General features: G+C 43.3%; 1 protein-coding gene across 1 annotated transcript in view; it reads left to right on the top strand.

The window, feature by feature from the left end:
- The first annotated feature begins 5,800 nt into the window (after positions 1-5,800).
- Positions 5,801-14,370, top strand: part of NRSN1 (neurensin 1) — a 37,521-nt gene continuing 28,951 nt past the window's right edge. Inside the window, exon 1 of the mRNA XM_044294704.1 lies at positions 5,801-5,907. The gene's annotated coding sequence lies outside the window, so the exon portion shown is untranslated. The remainder of the gene's footprint in view (positions 5,908-14,370) is intronic.

A 14,370-nucleotide genomic window follows, 5' to 3' on the forward strand; every position in this document is an offset into this window, starting at 1 on the left:
GATCCAAATGTCTAAAAATGCCCTCCTAAAAGGAATTTGGGCCCCTTTGCGCATCTAGGCTGCAAAAAAGTGTCACACATGTGGTATCGCCGTACTCAGGAGAAGTTGGGGAATGTGTTTTGGGGTGTCATTTTACATATACCCATGCTGGGTGAGAAAAATATCTTGGTCAAATGCCAACTTTGTATAAAAAAATGGGAAAAGTTGTCTTTTGCCAAGATATTTCTCTCACCCAGCATGGGTATATGTAAAATGACACCCCAAAACACATTCCCCAACTTCTCCTGAGTACGGCGATACCACATGTGTGACACTTTTTTGCTGCCAAGGTGGGCAAAGGGGCACATATTGCAAAGTGCACCTTTCGGATTTCACCGGCCATTTTTTACAGATTTTGATTGCAAGGTACTTCTTACACATTTGGGCCCCTAAATTGCCAGGGCAGTATAACTACGCCACAAGTGACCCCATTTTGGAAAGAAGACACCCCAAGGTATTCCGTGAGGGGCACGGCGAGTTCCTAGAATTTTTTATTTTTTGTCACAAGTTAGCGGAAAATGATGATTTTTCTTTTTTTTTCTTTTTTCCTTACAAAGTCTCATATTCCACTAACTTGCGACAAAAAATAAAAAATTCTAGGAACTCGCCATGCCCCTCACGGAATAGCTTGGGGTGTCTTCTTTCCAAAATGGGGTCACTTGTGGCGTAGTTATACTGCCCTGGCAATTTAGGGGCCCAAATGTGTGAGAAGAACTTTGCAATCAAAATGTGTAAAAAATGCCCTGCAAAATCCGAAAGGTGCACTTTGGAATATGTGCCCCTTTGCCCACCTTGGCAGCAAAAAAGTGTGACACATCTGGTATCGCCGTACTCAGGAGAAGTTGGGGAATGTGTTTTGGGGTGTCATTTTACATATACCCATGCTGGGTGACAAAAATATCTTGGTCAAATGCCAACTTTGTATAAAAAAATGGGAAAAGTTGTCTTTTGCCAAGATATTTCTCTCACCCAGCATGGGTATATGTAAAATGATACCCCAAAACACATTCCCCAACTTCTCCTGAGTACGGCGATACCAGATGTGTGACACTTTTTTGATGCCAAGGTGGGCAAAGGGGCGCATATTCCAAAGTGCACCTTTCGGATTTCACCGGCCATTTTTTACACATTTTGATTGCAAAGTACTTCTCACACATTTGGGCCCCTAAATTGCCAGGGCAGTATAACTACCCCACAAGTGACCCCATTTTGGAAAGAAGACACCCCAAGGTATTCCGTGAGGGGCATGGCGAGTTCCTAGAATTTTTTATTTTTTGTCGCAAGTTAGTGGAATATGAGACTTTGTAAGGAAAAAAGATAAAAAATAAAAAATCATCATTTTCCGCTAACTTGTGACAAAAAATAAAAAATTCTAGGAACTCGCCATGCCCCTCACGGAATACCTTGGGGTGTCTTCTTTCCAAAATTGGGTCACTTGTGGCGTAGTTATACTGCCCTGGCAATTTAGGGGCCCAAATGTGTGAGAAGTACCTTGCAATCAAAATGTGTAAAAAATGGCCTGCAAAATCTGAAAGGTGCACTTTGGAATATGTGCCCCTTTGCCCACCTTGGCAGCAAAAAAGTGTCACACATGTGGTATCGCCGTACTCAGGAGAAGTTGGGGAATGTGTTTTGGGGTGTCATTTTACATATACCCATGCTGGGTGAGAGAAATATCTTGGCAAAAGACAACTTTTCCCATTTTTTTATACAAAGTTGGCATTTGACCAAGATATTTTTCTCACCCAGCATGGGTATATGTAAAATGACACCCCAAAACACATTCCCCAACTTCTCCTGAGTACGGCGATACCAGATGTGTGACACTTTTTTGCAGCCAAGGTGGGCAAAGGGGCACATATTCCAAAGTGCACCTTTTGGATTTCACCGGTCATTTTTTACACATTTTGATTGCAAAGTTCTTCTCACACATTTGGGCCCCTAAATTGCCAGGGCAGTATAACTACCCCACAAGTGACCCCATTTTGGAAAGAAGACACCCCAAGGTATTCCGTGAGGGGCATGGCAAGTTTTTAGAATTTTTTATTTTTTGTCGCAAGTTAGTGGAATATGAGACTTTGTAAGAAAAAAAAAAAAAAAAAAAAATCATCATCATTTTCCGCTAACTTGTGACAAAAAATAAAAAGTTCTATGAACTCACTATGCCCATCAGCGAATACCTTAGGGTGTCTACTTTCCGAAATGGGGTCATTTGTGGGGGTTTTCTACTGTCTGGGCATTGTAGAACCTCAGGAAACATGACAGGTGCTCAGAAAGTCAGAGCTGTTTCAAAAAGCGGAAATTCACATTTTTGTACCATAGTTTGCAAATGCTATAACTTTTACCCAAACCATTTTTTTTTTGCCCAAACATTTTTTTTTTATCAAAGACATGTAGAACAATAAATTTGGCGAAAAATGTATATATGGATGTCGTTTTTTTTGCAAAATTTTACAGCTGAAAGTGAAAAATGTCATTTTTTTGCAAAAAAATCGTTAAATTTCGATTAATAACAAAAAAAGTAAAAATGTCAGCGGCAATAAAATACCACCAAATTAAAGCTCCATTAGTGAGAAGAAAAGGAGGTAAAATTCATTTGGGTGGTAAGTTGCATGACCGAGCAATAAACCGCTAAAGTTGTGGAGTGCCGATTTGTAAAAAAGGGCCTGGTCACTAGGGGGGTATAAACCTGTGGTCCTTAAGTGGTTAATACAAGACACTTACTAATGTATTGCGATTCTCCATATTGTCTCCTCCCCTGGCTGGATTTATTTTTCCATCACATTATACATTGCTCATATCCAGGGGTTATGACCACCGCTGCATTAACCCTTTTTAATACATATCCAGTGATCTTTTCCAAGTGAGGGAACATGTGTGCTGATTGCTGAACAACAACTGGCAAACTGGAGCAGCAGGGTATTTAAAAGCAGTGTCCAGCGGCGAAAAATTCTTAGAAAAGGATTACAAATAATAAAACAAGCCATATTCACCTTATGGCAGTTGGGGTTGGGGTGCAGTTTCAGTTTTCGCCTCAGGCAGCAGAAAGACTACGTACACCCCTGGCCACGATAGGCTCTGCCCCCTCCCCTTTTCTGACCACTTTAAAGAAGTAGTGAGAAGCTAAAAAAGTCACAAAAGCTGAAAAATGTCCCCCTATGATGACTTTGTATTTCAACATGTAGACAATCCTTTTAACCCCTTTCTACCCTATCAGCCCTTTAACGTGGCATTGCCAAGTTCAGTTAATACCTCTAGACTGCCACTGGTTTATAATATAGCCTCATCGCCGCGGCAAAAATTGCACTAGGGGTAAACGGCATCGAAGAAGAATCATAGTACAGTCGTGGCCAAAAGTTTTGAGAATTACATAAATATTGGAAATTGGAAAAGTTGCTGCTTGGGTTTTTATAATAGCAATTTGCATATACTCCAGAATGTTATGGAGAGTGATCAGATGAATTGCATAGTCCTTCTTTGCCATGGAAATTAACTTTATCCCCAAAAAACCTTTCCACTGCATTTCATTCAGTGTAAATTTTAAATTAATGGCCATGGTTATCCTGTGTGCAGGGTGACATCACTGTGTGATTACCTTGTTCCCGTACTGTGACATCTCTGTGTTCATTATCCTTAAAATGTAACATCACTGTGTTCATGGCCTGTTTTTACATCACGGTTTATCATCCTTGCACTCTGACATTACTATTTATCGTCCTTGTACTGTGACATCACTCTGTTTATCGTCCTTGTTCTGTGACATCACTCTGTTTATTATCGTCCTTGTTCTGTGACATCACTCTGTTTATCGTCCTTGTACTGTGACATCACTCTGTTTATCGTCCTTGTACTGTGACATCACTGTGGTTACCATCCTTGTACTGTGACATCACTGTGGTTACCGTCCTTGTACTGTGACATCACTCTGTTTATCGTCCTTGTACTGTGACATCACTCTGTTTATCGTCCTTGTACTGTGACATCACTGTGGTTACCGTCCTTGTTCTGTGACATCACTGTGGTTATCGTCCTTGTACTGTGACATCACTGTGGTTACCGTCCTTGTACTGTGACATCACTGTGGTTACCGTCCTTGTACTGTGACATCACTCTGTTTATCGTCCTTGTTCTGTGATATCACTGTGGTTACCGTCCTTGTTCTGTGACATCACTGTGGTTACCGTCCTTGTACTGTGACATCACTGTTTACCATCCTTGTACTGTGACATCACTCTGTTTATCGTCCTCGTACTGTGACATCACTCTGTTTATCGTCCTTGTTCTGTGACATCACTGTGTTTATTATCGTCCTTGTTCTGTGACATCACTCTGTTTATCGTCCTTGTACTGTGACATCACTCTGTTTATCGTCCTTGTACTGTGACATCACTGTGGTTACCGTCCTTGTACTGTGACATCACTGTGGTTACCGTCCTTGTACTGTGACATCACTCTGTTTATCGTCCTTGTACTGTGACATCACTCTGTTTATCGTCCTTGTACTGTGACATCACTGTGGTTACCGTCCTTGTACTGTGACATCACTGTGGTTACCGTCCTTGTACTGTGACATCACTCTGTTTATCGTCCTTGTACTGTGACATCACTCTGTTTATCGTCCTTGTACTGTGACATCACTGTGGTTACCGTCCTTGTTCTGTGACATCACTGTGGTTATCGTCCTTGTACTGTGACATCACTGTGGTTACCGTCCTTGTACTGTGACATCACTCTGTTTATCGTCCTTGTTCTGTGATATCACTGTGGTTACCGTCTTTGTTCTGTGACATCACTGTGGTTACCGTCCTTGTACTGTGACATCACTGTTTACCATCCTTGTACTGTGACATCACTCTGTTTATCGTCCTCGTACTGTGACATCACTCTGTTTATCGTCCTTGTACTGTGACATCACTGTTTACCATCCTTGTACTGTGACATCACTCTGTTTATCGTCCTTGTACTGTGACATCACTCTGTTTATCGTCCTTGTACTGTGACATCACTGTGGTTAACATCTTTGTACTGTGACATCACCATTTATCATTCTTGTACTGTGACATCACTGGTTATCAGCCTTGTACTGTGACATCACTGTGGTTAACATCTTTGTACTGTGACATCACCATTTATCATTCTTGTACTGTGACATCACTGGTTATCAGCATTGAACTGTGACATCACTGTGTGCATTTTGCTACTACTATTACATCACAGTATACAATATCCTGCTATAATTGCATCAGTATGGGCATTATCCCGCTATTATCCCTGTATTGTGACATTGCTGTGTGCATTACATGGGTTTTCTGATCCTCAGGATAGGTCATCAGTATCTGATCAGTCACCGCCAATTAGCTGTTTGAAGAGGCAGAGGCGGACTCATGGGCACCGCGGCTCCTCACAGCGCCATCCACTTGGTATTGCCGGTCAGCCCAATTGACTTGAATGGGAACGAATGAGCTGTGGCCTAGGAAGAGCTGATCAGGGGTCCCAGAAGGTGGACCCCCATAGACCATACATTAGGGAAACCAATCCTAATGTGAACTGGCTCCTAAATGTGGTCATGCCGGTGTGAGGCCCCATTATTTTCTTATGGCCCAGTGACATGGGGAAGGAGGGCACTGGGCTACTGGTCTGTTCCTATAGCAACCACCAAAGCCTTGCTCCTCATTAGTCCGCCGTGAGCAGAGTCGCCTGTGTCAGCAGACCCTCCCCTCTGGAGGCACGGAGGCTCCACATCACACGAGGCGGCCTCAGTGCGCAGGCACCGGGAGCGGGGCTCGCACATAACACTGGAGAGGCTCAAAGGGATGGGACCGGAACAAGGAGAGACCCGCAGCTAGCAGCCCAGCTCCGCCGGGAAAGGTAACCGAGCCCCCTCCTCCCTGGCGTGCCACCTGCGCCCAGTAAAAGTTGTGGACGGGGAGTGTGCCCCTGTGGAGGCGCAGTGTAAACAGATGGTGGCCGGTGACGTCATCACCTGCGTGCTCTGAGCTGCGGGAGCGATGTCAGCAGCACCATGGAGAGCGCCAGTGAAGGACGAACAGGGGACGGGCGCAGGACGAGAGGGCGCAGCTCTGCTCAGGGTATGCACAGGCAGGTGGAGCAGGGCAGGCAGTGTACCCTCTAAGCTGGGTTCTCTGGACTTGAAAGAGTTAAAAAAAAAAAAAAGGCCAAACTCTGCAGCAGGCCTTGTTCATGCTCCTCAGTGTCGTTTAACCCTCTCCTCTCCAGAGCGCCGGTCACTGAGGGGACATCACTTGCCTCTAGTAATAACTTAGGTATGATGTAAAGTCATCATCACAGGCTGACAGACCCGGCTCTGCTTCATCAGGGATAAAGAAAAACTCGTAGGAAGAATACGCAAGGCGTATGCGAGATATGAACACTGCCGGACTGGCATCTGTCATGTCTATGTCTGATCCGCATTCCATACAGGGCTCGTTCACAAGACCGTATGAACCGGTGCGGATCCGCGACCGCGCAAAAATATACAGCATGTCCTATTTATATAGCACCTGCCATGTGCGATCCACAAAATGCGGAACGCACGCGGCCGGAATCCTTGTTTGGACGATCCGCAATTAGCAGACCGCAAAACACTTACGGTCGTGTGAATGTAGCTGTATATATATATGGTATATACTGTATGTATATAGATGTATCTCTATATATGTGTATACTGTATGTATATAGGTGTATCTCTATATATGTGTGTATACTGTGTGTATATAGGTGTATCTCTATATATGTGTGTATACTGTGTGTATATAGGTGTATCTATATATATGTATGTGTATACTGTATGTATATAGATGTATCTCTATGTGTATACTGTATGTATATAGGTGTATCTATATATATGTGTATACTGTATGTATATAGGTGTATCTCTATATATGTGTGTATACTGTATGTATATAGGTGTATCTCTATATATGTGTGTATACTGTATTTATATAGGTGTATCTCTATATATGTGTATACTGTATGTATATAGGTGTGTATATATGTATGTGTACTGTATGTATATAGTTGTTTCTCTATATATGTGTGTGTGTACACTGTATGTATATAGGTGTATCTCTATATGTGTGTGTACACTGTATGTATATAGGTGTATATCTATATGTGTGTGTATACTGTATGTATATATGTGTATCTCTATATATGTATATACTGTATGTATATAGGTGTATCTCTATATATGTGTGTGTGTATATTGTATGTATATAGGTGTATCTCTATATATGTGTGTATACTGTATGTATATAGTTGTTTCTCTATATATGTGTGTGTACTGTATGTATATAGGTGTATATCTATATGTGTGTGTACACTGTATGTATATAGGTGTATATCTATATGTGTGTGTATACTGTATGTATATAGGTGTATATCTATATATGTATGTGTATACTGTATGTGTATAGGTATATTCCTATATATGTGTGTATACTGTATGTATATAGGTGTATCTCTATATGTGTGTGTATACTGTATGTATATAGGCGTATCTCTATATATGTATGTGTATACTGTATGTATATAGGTGTATCTCTATATATGTGTGTGTAGTACTGTATGTATATAGGTGTATCTCTATATGTGTGTGTATACTGTATGTATATAGGTGTATCTCTATGTGTGTGTATACTGTATGTATATAGGTGTATCTCTATATATGTATGTGTATACTGTATGTATATAGGTGTATCTCTATATGTGTGTGTATACTGTGTATATATATAGGTGTATCTGTATATATGTGTGTGGGTATACTGTTTGTATATAGGTGTATCTGTATGTGTGTGTATACTGTTTGTATATAGGTGTATCTGTATGTGTGTATACTGTATGTATATAGGTGTATCTCTATATGTGTGTGTATACTGTATGTATATAGGTGTATCTCTATATATGTATGTGTATACTGTATGTATATAGGTGTATCTCTATATATGTGTGTGTAGTACTGTATGTACATAGGTGTATCTCTATATATGTGTGTGTAGTACTGTATGTATATAGGTGTATCTCTATATATGTATGTGTGTACTGTATGTATATAGGTGTATATATGTGTGCGTACTGTATGTATATAGGTGTATCTCTATATATGTGTGTGTAGTACTGTATGTATATAGGTGTATCTCTATATATGTATGTGTGTACTGTATGTATATAGGTGTATATATGTGTGCGTACTGTATGTATATAGGTGTATCTCTATATATGTATGTGTGTACTGTATGTATATAGGTGTATATATGTGTGCATACTGTATGTATATAGGTGTATCTCTATATATGTGTGTGTAGTACTGTATGTATATAGGTGTATCTCTATATGTGTGTGTATACTGTATTTATATAGGCGTATCTCTATATATGTATGTGTATACTGTATGTATATAGGTGTATCTCTATATATGTGTGTGTAGTACTGTATGTATATAGGTGTATCTCTATATGTGTGTGTATACTGTATGTATATAGGTGTATCTCTATGTGTGTGTATACTGTATGTATATAGGTGTATCTGTATATATGTGTGTGGGTATACTGTTTGTATATAGGTGTATCTGTATGTGTGTGTATACTGTTTGTATATAGGTGTATCTGTATGTGTGTATACTGTATGTATATAGGTGTATCTCTATATGTGTGTGTATACTGTATGTATATAGGTGTATCTCTATATATGTATGTGTATACTGTATGTATATAGGTGTATCTCTATATATGTGTGTGTAGTACTGTATGTATATAGGTGTATCTCTATATATGTGTGTGTAGTACTGTATGTATATAGGTGTATCTCTATATATGTATGTGTGTACTGTATGTATATAGGTGTATATATGTGTGCGTACTGTATGTATACAGGTGTATCTCTATATATGTGTGTGTAGTACTGTATGTATATAGGTGTATCTCTATATATGTATGTGTGTACTGTATGTATATAGGTGTATATATGTGTGCATACTGTATGTATATAGGTGTATCTCTATATATGTGTGTGTAGTACTGTATGTATATAGGTGTATCTCTATATATGTGTGTATACTGTATGTATATAGGTGTATCTCTATATATGTGTGTGTGTATACTGTATGTATATAGGTGTATCTCTATATATGTGTGTTTATATATATAATAGCCATCTTGCTCCATCTACTGCAGTCATGTCAAGTAGATGAAGCAGAGCTGAGCAGCAAATTGTTTGTCACATTTTTTTTTGTTGCATTGTGATTTTACATAGGACTGCTAAACCTACAGTGTACTAATTGTACAGAGAGAGATCAATATTCTCAATGCCGATACCCTCAAAGAGTTAGATGCCAGTGTCCCAGCAGTTCTAGTCATACTTGAAGGGTACGGCCACGCGGTTGCCAAAATCAAGAACGGATGATAAAAGCTAGAAGTGTAGGACAGCTACCACTTCTCTGAATTCACTCCGCGCGGCCGTATATTCCTACGTTACTGATACATCATACATTTTGGATTTTCCTTCATTTCCAGGTCCAGCGGTCTGTCTGCCTCTGAAGCTGATAGCCGTCAGGATCTGTAGTGGGAAATGGGCTCTGGCAGTTGTCATTTCGTGAGAGGAACGCTGGCTCCTTTGCTAACCTTATTTGCCTGCCTCATTTCTGGGCTTATTAGCGTTCCCGGCGTACAGCTCCTAGTTGCTAAGGAGCGGAGTGATCAGTACTAAAGCTGTATGAATAGCGGTATGACTGGTGCTGGGGGAGGAGGGAGACAAACGGTAGCTTTCTGCCCACCACTTCCTCCCGGCAGAGCTGTTTTTCTCTGTCCCTCCACAGCCCTCGGCCTTTGATTTGACTTTCTGTCTGCATTTTTTTTTTCTATCTTTTCTATTATTTCACGCAATATGAAAACCTTGAATCCAGCATTTCTGTTCGGAAGTGTAGAGAATAAGATCTCATGGCGTTCGGCAGTGATAATAGCGGCAGCTGGCATCAGGTAAATGCCGTCATAGAGAAGCCAATTCCATGCACAGAGCAATTTTATACACTTAGAGGCGGTAGTTCGATATTTACCAGTCCAGGGTTTTCTTATGATGAGGAGTGAAAATCTAATCTAGATCTAGAATAAGCGGTAGGGTACTTTCACACTAGCGTTTTTCTTTTCCGGTGTTGAGTTCCGTCACAGGGATTTTATCCTAATGCATTCTGAATGGAGACCATTCCGTTCAGGATGTATCAGTTCAGTCCCTCTTACGTTTTTTTGGCCGGAGAAAATACCGCAGCATGCTGCAGTTTTCTCTCCGGCCCAAAATCCTGAACACTTGCATTAATTTCCATTAAAATCTATTAGTGCCGGATCAGGCATTAAGTGTTCCGGCAAAACGGATCTGGCTTTCCGGTCTGCGCATGCGCAGACCTTTAAAAGTGCATAAATACAAAAATAATAATAATACCGGATCCGTTTTTCCGGATGACACTGGAGAGACAGATCCGGTATTGCAATGCATTTGTCAGACGGATCCGCATTCGGATCCGTCTGACAAATGCCATCCGTTTTCCGTTCGAATTGCTGGATCCGGCAGACGGACTCCTCTTCCGCAAGTGTGAAAGTACCCATACTGAAAGGTTTCCTCTAAGCTGGACAATTTGGAAAGGATAGAGTTAAAACAACACCCCAATAAGGACTGTGTGCCCCCATACAGATATACCTGTGTGCAGGGTGCGGTATTTTTTAACTCTGTCATTTTCAAAGTGCTCGACTCAGGCTACTTTCACAGATGCGTTTTTTTGCATTCCGGTTTTGAGATGCGGCAGAGGATCTCATAAACCGGGCAAAAACGGTTCTGTTTTGCCTCCATGCATTCTGAATGGAAGGAGAAGAGATCCGGTCAGGATTTCTTCCATTCCGTCAGCATTCCATTGTGTGACCGGACACAAAACCGTTACAAGCTGCGGTTTTGTGTCCAGTCATTGAAACGGAAGAAACTGGATCCGTCCCCCATTGACTTTCAATGTGTTTAGTGACAGTTCCGGTTTGTTCTGTTTCGATGTAACACAACCGCAGTTTTTGAGATCCTCTGCCTATGTGAAAGTAGCCTTAGAGGGAACAATGGGATTGGTTTAAAAGTGTGAAAATTTAGCCCTGCATTTAAAGGGATTGAATCATCACAGACAATGGGGGCATATCGCTATGATATGCCTCTATTGTCTTATAGGTCCGGGTCCCAGCCGTCTATATCGAGAACAGAGCACCAAAAGTGTTGAGGATGTACTGCGCATGCGCAGCCGCCCTCCATTTATTTTCTATGGGGCCGGCAAAAATATATATATATATATATTAATAATATATTTCCGTCGGGCCCATAGAAGTGAATGGGAGCGGTGGCCGGTCATGCGCGGTGCACTACCATTCACTTCTATGAGGAGCACCCTTGGCGGTGGCCGGTTCGGAGTCCTACAGCTACCACCTTTCGGGGCTCGGTCAGTCCTGTGAGGTATCAGTCACAGGACACGTATCTGGAACCAGGGGTGCAGAGAGCAGTCACAGGACATGTATCTGGAACCAGAAGTGCAGAGGTAGCAGTTACAGGACATTTATCTGGAACCAGAAGTGCAAAGATATCAGTCACAGGACATGTATCTGGAACCAGGAGTGCAGAGGTAGCAGTCACAGGACATGTATCTGGAACCAGGAGTGCAGAGGTAGCAGTCACAGGACACGTATCTGGAACCAGGGTTGCAGAGGTATCAGTCACAGGACACGTATCTGGAACCAGGGGTGCAGAGAGCAGTCACAGGACATGTATCTGGAACCAGGGGTGCAGAAGTAGGAGTCACAGGACATTTATCTGGAACCAGAAGTGCAAGGATATCAGTCACAGGACACGTATCTGGAACCAGGAGTGCAGAGGTAGCAGTCACAGGACACGTATCTGGAACCAGGAGTGCAGAGGTAGCAGTCACAGGACATGTATCTGGAACCAGGGGTGCAGAGGTAGGAGTCACAGGACACGTATCTGGAACCAGGGGTGCAGAGGTAGCAGTCACAGGATATGTATCTGGAACCAGGAGTGCAGAGGTAGCAGTCACAGGATATGTATCTGGAACCAGGGGTGCAGAGGTAGCAGTCACAGGACATGTATCTGGAACCAGGAGTGCAGAGGTAGCAGTCACAGGACACGTATCTGGAACCATGGGTGCAAAGGTAGCAGTCACAGGATATGTATCTGGAACCAGGAGTGCAGAGGAAGCAGTCACAGGATATGTATCTGGAACCAGGGGTGCAGAGGTAGCAGTCACAGGACATGTATCTGGAACCAGGAGTGCAGAGGTAGCAGTCACAGGACACGTATCTGGAAGCAGGGGTGCAAAGATATCAGTCACAGGACACGTATCTGGAACCAGAGGTGCAGAGGTAACAGTCATAGGACACGTATCTGGAACCATGGGTGCAAAGGTAGCAGTCACAGGACAGGTATCTGGAACCAGGGGTGCAGAGGTAACAGTCACAGAACATGTATCTGGAACCAGGGTTGCAGAGGTAGCAGTCACAGGACATGTATCTGGAACCAGGAGTGCAGAGGTATCAGTCACAGGACATGTATCTGGAACCAGGAGTGCAGAGGTATCAGTCACAGGACATGTATCTGGAACCAGGAGTGCAGAGGTATCAGTCACAGGACATGTATCTGGAACCAGGGGTGCAGAGGTAGCAGTCACAGGACACGTATCTGGAACCAGGGGTGCAGAGGTATCAGTCACAGGACACGTATCTGGAACCAGGGGTGCAGAGGTATCAGTCACAGGACATGTATCTGGAACCAGGGGTGCAGAGGTATCAGTCACAGGACACGTATCTGGAACCAGGGGTGCAGAGGTAGTAGTCACAGGACACGTAACTGGAACCAGGTGTGCAGAGGTAGCAGTCACAGGACACGTATCTGGAACCAGGGGTGCAGAGGTAGCAGTCACAGGACACGTATCTGGAACCAGGAGTGCAGAGGTAGCAGTCACAGGACACGTATCTGGAACCAGGGGTGCAGAGGTAGCAGTCACAGGACACGTATCTGGAACCAGGGGTGCAGAGGTAGCAGTCACAGGACACGTATCTGGAACCAGGGGTGCAGAGGTAGCAGTCACAGGACATGTATCTGGAACCAGGGGTGCAGAGATAGAAGTCATAGGACATGTATCTGGAACCAGGGGTGCAGAAGTAGCAGTCACAGGACATGTATCTGGAACCAGGGGTGCAGAAGTAGCAGTCATATGACATGTATCTGCAACCAGGGGGGCAGAGGTATCAGTCACAGGACACGTATCTGGAACCAGGGATGCAGAGGTAGCAGTCACAGGACATGTATCTGGAACCAGGGGTGCAGAGAGCAGTCACAGGACACGTATCTGGAACCAGGGGTGCAGAGAGCAGTCACAGGACATGTATCTGGAACCAGGGGTGCAGAGGTAGCAGTCACAGGACACGTATCTGGAACCAGGGGTGCAGAGGTAGCAGTCACAGGACATGTATCTGGAACCAGGGATGCAGAGGTAGCAGTCACAGGACATGTATCTGGAACCAGGGGTGCAGAGAGCAGTCACAGGACACGTATCTGGAACCAGGGGTGCAGAGAGCAGTCACAGGACATGTATCTGGAACCAGGGGTGCAGAGGTAGCAGTCACAGGACACGTATCTGGAACCAGGGGTGCAGAGGTAGCAGTCACAGGACATGTATCTGGAACCAGGGGTGCAGAGGTAGCAGTCACAGGACACGTATCTGGAACCAGGGGTGCAGAGGTAGCAGTCACAGGACACGTATCTGGAACCAGGGGTGCAGAGGTAGCAGTCACAGGACACGTATCTGGAACCAGGGGTGCAGAGGTAGCAGTCACAGGACACGTATCTGGAACCAGGGGTGCAGAGAGCAGTCACAGGACACGTATCTGGAACCAGGAGTGCAGAGATAGAAGTCATAGGACATGTATTTCTGTGCCACAGAAGGAGACACCAGTATTATATATCGCACTTGGTTGACAGGACCCTATGACAGATTTTGCATTAGGGTCAGTGAGCTCCAATGGAAACAAGAATATTTTCCATACAAAATGGAGGGCCACAATGGTACAGGAACTACACTGCAAACTTTTAGCAACCTTACATGCTGAAAATACTAAGCACCATTAAAAACTCCTGCACAAACCATATAAAGGGGTCCTCTGAGATTTACATATTGTTGACCAATCCTCAGGATAGCTCATCATCATGAAGCTATATGAAGAGGCCACGTTGCTTCATGAGCACTTATGCCTCTTCCTAGCATATGTGACACCACGTTCTTCA

The sequence above is a fragment of the Bufo gargarizans genome, chromosome 5 (genome assembly GCF_014858855.1).
Source record: "Bufo gargarizans isolate SCDJY-AF-19 chromosome 5, ASM1485885v1, whole genome shotgun sequence".
Taxonomy (NCBI): Eukaryota; Metazoa; Chordata; class Amphibia; order Anura; family Bufonidae; genus Bufo; species Bufo gargarizans.